This window comes from Cryptomeria japonica, chromosome 7, assembly GCF_030272615.1.
Source record: "Cryptomeria japonica chromosome 7, Sugi_1.0, whole genome shotgun sequence".
Taxonomy (NCBI): Eukaryota; Viridiplantae; Streptophyta; class Pinopsida; order Cupressales; family Cupressaceae; genus Cryptomeria; species Cryptomeria japonica.
This window is the reverse complement of record NC_081411.1, coordinates 496,042,146-496,049,258: the sequence shown is the minus strand read 5'-3', so window position 1 is coordinate 496,049,258 and position 7,113 is coordinate 496,042,146.

Genomic DNA, 7,113 nt, shown 5'->3' with positions numbered 1-7,113 from the left:
TTGGATAAATCTAATTTAGATTTGTTGTAGTGTGCCATCACATGTTGTTGTATAGGAAACAAAATTGTTTTTTTTTTCTTGCAACACATAATCAAACCATTGCAGTGATAGTCTTACATATTGTGATTTTTTAAAACTGTCTCCAAAGTTGATTAAAATATTTGTCCACTAAGTAACACATTAATTGTCAAATAAGGCACTGATCTATTGTTAGTATATGTGAGTAATTTTGGTGTGCATAAGGTCCTCATTAGGGAAACATACTTCTTATTCCTATTAGTATTTTTCTTTCATATTTACTTAAAGTTCCAGTAGCATTCTCTTACAGATATTTAATTATAATCAAATAAACTCTGTTTTTCATATTTGAGCAATTAAAAGAACACAATATAGAGAAGTTGTAGGTTAGTTTCCCAAGCTTGTAAACAACTTATGCATTAAGTTTAAATTCACTATAAATAAATCTCTTTGTTCTTTGGAGTTTAAGGTATACCCGCCTAGGTCTAGTGGAGCCTCAAGTGCAGAGGAATTTGGTCTTTGACCATTCCTGTTCATTGGCCAAAATTGATTAGATCAGTGAGGAATTTGGCAAGTTCCTTTTGATTCCCAATATGTGCTTTTGGGAACCAACAAGGGTAACTCACCACGACCGGTGATAACTCTGATGAATAATGATGAAGAACAAATATCCTAACTGGTACTGAGGGGGGGGGGAGTGAATCAGTACATACAAAAAATTCTCTGAAACTTATCAAGTTAAGACAATGCTAACTAGTTGTCTTCATTACTGAACTTAACCATGGCAATACCAGTTAAACACAGTAAGACTTTAGACAACATAAACCAGTAAAACTGAACACTTCAAATACATTCAATACTTGATAACTACTTCACCCATAAACATATGCATGTGGTAGATTAGCAATACCATAACCATTAGGTCTACATGCATAATCACTCAAACAAAGAATACTTAATCATCACATGAAAAATGCACAACTCACGACATAGATTTTTCATGTGAAAACCCAAATGGGAAAAACCACGATGGGGATGAATACCCACAAGCTTGTTTTGAACTATTTTGAAGCTTGCTTTGTTAGGAGCCTAGTTCGGTTAAAGACTTTACAATAAGGTTCTACTAAGAACCAATCCTATTAAAGATCACTCAGTTAAGGGATGGCTATATACCCTATTAAAGGTTACCTTGCTAGAGGATTTAAAGAACTCAATGAACTTGAGTCACCTGGTTAGAGGTTTTACAATAAGCCTGTTAAAGCTACCCGACAAAGGGATTTTCCTTATGTTGAAATGGTTAGAAGATAACAGGTAAAACTCTGATCTAATAACAACACTTATATGCTAAGGTAGATCCTTTTTAGTTCCTCTACTCTGCAATCACACTTTGCAATTTTGACTCACTGGTCTCACAAGTATCTCATCACTTAGATACATACACAAATTTTGCCAACAACTTACAATAACAAACATCATCGACCTTATAGACAACAATTAGGTCGGTAACATAAACCTTAAACCCTAAGCATCTTAGCTTTGCAATTACAAGCGGTCCAATCCTGACCGTCCAAACACTTTTCATAGAATGAAACAATCTTAAATAGATCATAAGTCAATCTGCATCATCCACTTTTCACCGCACATAGAAATCAGTAACCCATCACACTTTCTTTTCAGACCGCTAAGATGAATGTTCATTCCTAAGGTAGACATTTATTGCAGACGATCTTCATATGAAAGATCCTTCACGTGCACAAAACTGACATGGCATCTCAATTTCATACTTATTTCTTAGCTAACTCATCACAAAATATCATCGGTTGCATCACACAAGCTAGATTGCCAAACCGGAAACCCTACAGCTAAGACTACCAATCAGTAGTCACACTTAGTGAAACCCTGACACCGGTTCACTACATTTGTTCATACCGGTTCACCAATTTCTTCCAATCTTCATACAGGTTCACTTGCACTTATTGACATCAATGAAAACATACATTATCATCATATTGTTTCATCAAATGCCAACAATCTCCCCCTTTGGCATTGACAGAAATACTCAGTTTAGGATTGCAACTAAAAAAATATAGACTAGTGCATCTAAAATATCTTCATCAAATATCTTCTCCCCTATCACACATCTTCTCCCCCTTTCACAGTGATTCCAAATTGGAGGCACAAGCTCCCATACTCCACTATGTTTCTCCCCCTATGGAGTAGCATCCTTCAACACATCAATCCTAAAATATTTGACACTATAATACTTGATTGATGTGGAGCACACATCTTTAGTTTACTTCATGAAGGGGAAAAACCACTAATTCACCTCTAAAATAGGTAAATATAGTCTTTAGTAAGGGCTTAGTGAATATGTCTTCTATTTTCTCCTTACTGGAAACATGTTGTAATAAAACCTCTCTATTTTGAACCTTCTCTCTCAATAAATGATACTTAAGCTCAATGTGCTTGGTTCTAGCATGCAATACCGGATTCTTGGAAATATTGATTGCACTAGTATTGTCACAAATATACTCACCAGTTCAGATATAGGTAGTTTGAAACCATCCAATACATGTTTCATCCAGATTGCTTGAGTTTAGTTCATAAATGCTTCCACATACTCCACTTCAGCTGTAGACTAAGAAATACAACTCTTCTTCTTGCTTGTCCAGGAGACTAGTCTTCCACCAAGAAAGAATGCTCCACTGGTTGTGCTCTTCTAGTCGTCCACATTACGTGCCCAATCTGCATTGGTAAATACGTTGAGATTACAATCGCCATTGTATGGATACCACAATCCATAGTCAACAGTCCCTTTTAGGTATCTAAGAATCCTCTTGACTTCTACCAAGTAGGATTCTCTTGGACTTTTTTGAAAATGAGCTACTATGCCCATTGCATGAGCAATATCTGGTCTGTTGTGCACCACATACTGCAGCTTACTAATCATTGACCGGTACTCCTTCTCATTCACCAATGCTGAATCATCTTCCTTAGTCAGTCTACAGCCAGTCACCATCGGTGTACCAACCAGTTTGCTCTCCTCCATGCCAAAGGTCTTCAATACCTCTTTGACATACTTGGGCTGGATAATAAAGATACCCTCTTTCATTTGTTGAATCTATAAACCAATGAAGAACGTTGTCTCTCCAATCAAAGACATCTCAAACTCTTTCTTCATTTCATCTGCAAATGCATGGCTCATTTCATCATCTCCTCCAAAGATTATGTCATCTACAAATACTTCACAAATTAGAATTTGATCACCTTCAGATTTTAGTTAGATGTTGCTATCCTCATTTGTTCTTTGAAATCCTATTTTCACAGGATGAGAGTGTAAATGTTCATACCATGCCCTAGGTTCTTGTTTCAATCCATACAAGGCTTTGTGTAATCTACACACCATGTTACTATCTTTTGATAAGGTAAACCCATCCGGTTGCTCAATATACACTTCCTCTTCTAGGATTCCATTCAAGAATGCAGACTTCACATCCATCTGATAAACCTTAAATCCATTGAATGTTTCAAATGCAAGTAGCATTCAAACACCTTCTAGTCTAGCCCGAAGAGAAAAGGTTTCTCCATAGTCTTCTCCCTCTTCCTAAGCATATCCCTTGCATACAAGTCTTGCCTTGTTCCTCACAACTATGCCTTCTTCATTTAGCTTATTCCTAAAGACCCATTTGGTACCTATGACATTCTTATGTTCTGGTCTAGGTACCAAGGACCATGTTGCATTCTTTTCTATCTGGTCTAGCTCCTCTTCCATTTCCTTAATCTAGTCTTCATCTGTAAGTGCTTCTCAAGAAGTCTTGGGCTCCAATTCAGAAATCATGCAAGAGTTTTCTTTCACTTTTCTTCTTGTGAGTATCCCTGCATCATTATCTCCTATGATCTACTTCGGATCATGATGTAGTTTCACATATCTATTAATGACTCTATCTGGTTCTACTAGCTTTTCCTCTTCTTCTTCACTTACTTCTTCTTCTTCACCTACTGTAGCTTCTACCGGTACAAGAACACTGAGATCTTTACTTGTTTCTTTCTTAACTATTTCCTAAAAGGCTATACCTAGTTCATCTTCCACTTCCTCACTGTAGGTTTCCTCAAGCTCCTTAGGGGATTCATCAATCCTAACATTGATACTCTCAACAATATTTTGTGTTCTATTGTTGTAGCACTTGAGAGCTTTGCTCTTGGTGGAATATCCCAAAAATATTCCATCATCACATTTAGCATCAAACTTTCTCAAAGACTCACCTCTCTTGATGTAACACTTACTACCAAATACTTTGAAATAACTCACAGTGGGAGTCTTCCCGGTCCAATACTCATAAGGGGTTTTAACTCTATCTTTCTTAATGAGTACCTAGTTCATAGTATAGACTGCAGTGCTCACCGCTTCTCTCCAAAAAGTGTGAGAAACCTTTCCTTAGATCAACATTGATCTAGCCGCTTCAACTATAGTCCTATTATTCCTTTCTACTATGCCATTTTGTTGTGGTGTCCTTGGGGAAGACAACTGCCTCTTGATACCACTATCTTCACAGTACTTGTTGAATTCATCAGAAGTGAATTCACCTCCTTGATCAGTTCTTAGGCATTTTATCTTTTGACCACTTTCCTTCTTTACTAATGCTCTAAAGGCTTTGAACTTTCCAAATGCCTCAAACTTGTCTTTCAAGAATGTGACCCACATCATTGTTGAGAAGTCATCGGCAAGAATCATGAAATACCTATCTCCCTGAATACTTCTAGTTTTCATAAGACCACACAAATCAGTATGTACAAGATCAAGTAAGTTTTCTGCTGAAAAAGACTTACCTTTGAAATTTGAGGAAGAAATCTTCCCAAGTTGATATTCTCTACACAAAGAATTCTCCGGTTTGTTCAGCAAAGGCAATCCTCTTTCTGCCTTGTACTGCCTTGATCTTACTAGCCTTTACAATATTACCAAAGTTCATATGAAAAAGTCTCTTATGCGATATACAACTATCTTCAAACTTTTCCATCAGACACCGACTTATCTTGACATTCAACTAGAACAAGTTACCTCTGGTCTACTTACCAGTGGCAATAAGTTCACCACTCTTTCCAATTATACTACAGACTCCACCTTTGAACTCCAGAATGAGTCCTTTATAATTTAGCTGAGCAACACTCAACAAGTTATTCTTAAGACCTTCTACCCAGTAGACATCATCTGCACTACTCTTTCCATTCAGTGAGATGGATCCTTTTCCTTTTACCAAGTAAGGTGCATCGTTGCCAAATCTAACAACACCTCCATCATATTCTTCCAGAGACAAAAACTTTCTTTGATCACCAGTCATGTGGTGAGAACAACCACTATCAATAATCCACTCATTAGAGTTGTTAGTGCAAGAGACAAGTGCTTTCTTGTCAGACACTTCTTCCTTTACAGCTACAAACACTATGTCCTCATTCTCTTCATCCTCAAATTCTTCATTAGTAACACCTTCATCCACTACAACAAGACAATTTCTTCTATTTCCTCCTTTATACTTTCTAAACCTCTCTAGTTTATCCTTATTGTCATTGTTAGGATAGTAAATAGCTATATGTCCTATCTTATTGCATGAAAAATGTTTTAAAGGAAGCTTATCTCTGTACTTTCCAGTACCTTTTGGAAGTATCTTGGCAAGAAGAGCTTCAAAATCAATAAGAATCTCTTCATCATCCATACCTCTTCTTTGCATGGATTCATAACTAGTAATTACTTCTTTTCCTTTTCTAGTTGGTGCAACAGTTGCTCTAAAAGCTAACTTAGTCTTCTGAACATTGCCATCATAGCTATTCAACTCATATGCAGTCAACTTTTCAATGATAGAGTCTAAGGATACCTTGGTTTTGTCAATAGACCTTAGTTCCTGAATAGCAGCAACTCTGATTGCATAGACTGGTAACAATGATCTCAAAAATTTACTGACAATGGTGGCATCATTGATTGTTCCACCAGTGCTCTTGATATCTTCAACAACAATTTTGATCCTTATGCCATACTGTTGAATGATCTCACCTTCAACCATCCTCAAGTCTTCAAATTTTTCTCTAAGGCTCTCTTCCTTAGCTTGCTTGACATGATCATCACCACCATAAATAGTTTCCAATGTGTCCCATACATCCTTAGGAGTGTCCTTATCTTGTACATCAATGAACTCAATATCGGACAAACAGATAATAAGGGATTTCGTGACTTTCCCATTTTCTTTAATCTCTCTTTTTTGATCATTGGTTAAAGTGCCAATTGGGATTACATAGACATTCTCAGTTCATAGTTCTAGTGTTGAGCACCCAAACTCTTGATATAGATCTTCATTCTGTCCTTCCATATTTTGAAGCTATCTCTATTGAACTTAGGACCTTCCCTCTTCATCATTAAGGCAGGATCTTTTTCCTCAAGTGGTTAAGCTTATATCACCAAGGACCTGCAGTTGCTCTGATACTAATTGATGAATAATGATGAACAACAAACACCCTAACTGGTACTAAGAAGGGGGGCTGAATCAGTACATACAAAAACTTCTCTGAAACTTATCAAGTTAAGACAATGCTAACTGGTTGTCTTCATTACTGAACTTAACCATGGCAATACCAGTTAAACACAATAAGACTTCAAACAACATAAACCAGTAAAACTGAACACTTCAAATATATTCAATACTTGATAACTACTTCACCCATAAACATATGCATGTGGTATATCAACAATACCATAACCATTAGCTCTGCATGCATAATCACTCAAACAAATAATATGTAATCATCACATGAAAAATGCACTACTCATGATACACAGATTTTTCACGTGGAAACCCAAATGGGAAAAACCACGGTGGGGATGAATACCCACAAGCTTGTTTTGAACTCTTTTGAAGCTCACTCTGTTAGGATCCTAGTCCAGTTAAAGGCTTTACAATAAGGTTCTACTAGGAACTGATCTTATTAAAGATCACCCGGTTAAGGGATGGCTATGTACCCTATTAAAGGTTACCTTGCTAGAGGATTTAAAGAACTCAATGAGCTTGAGTCACCTAGTTAGAGATTTTACAATAAGCCTATTAAAGCTAC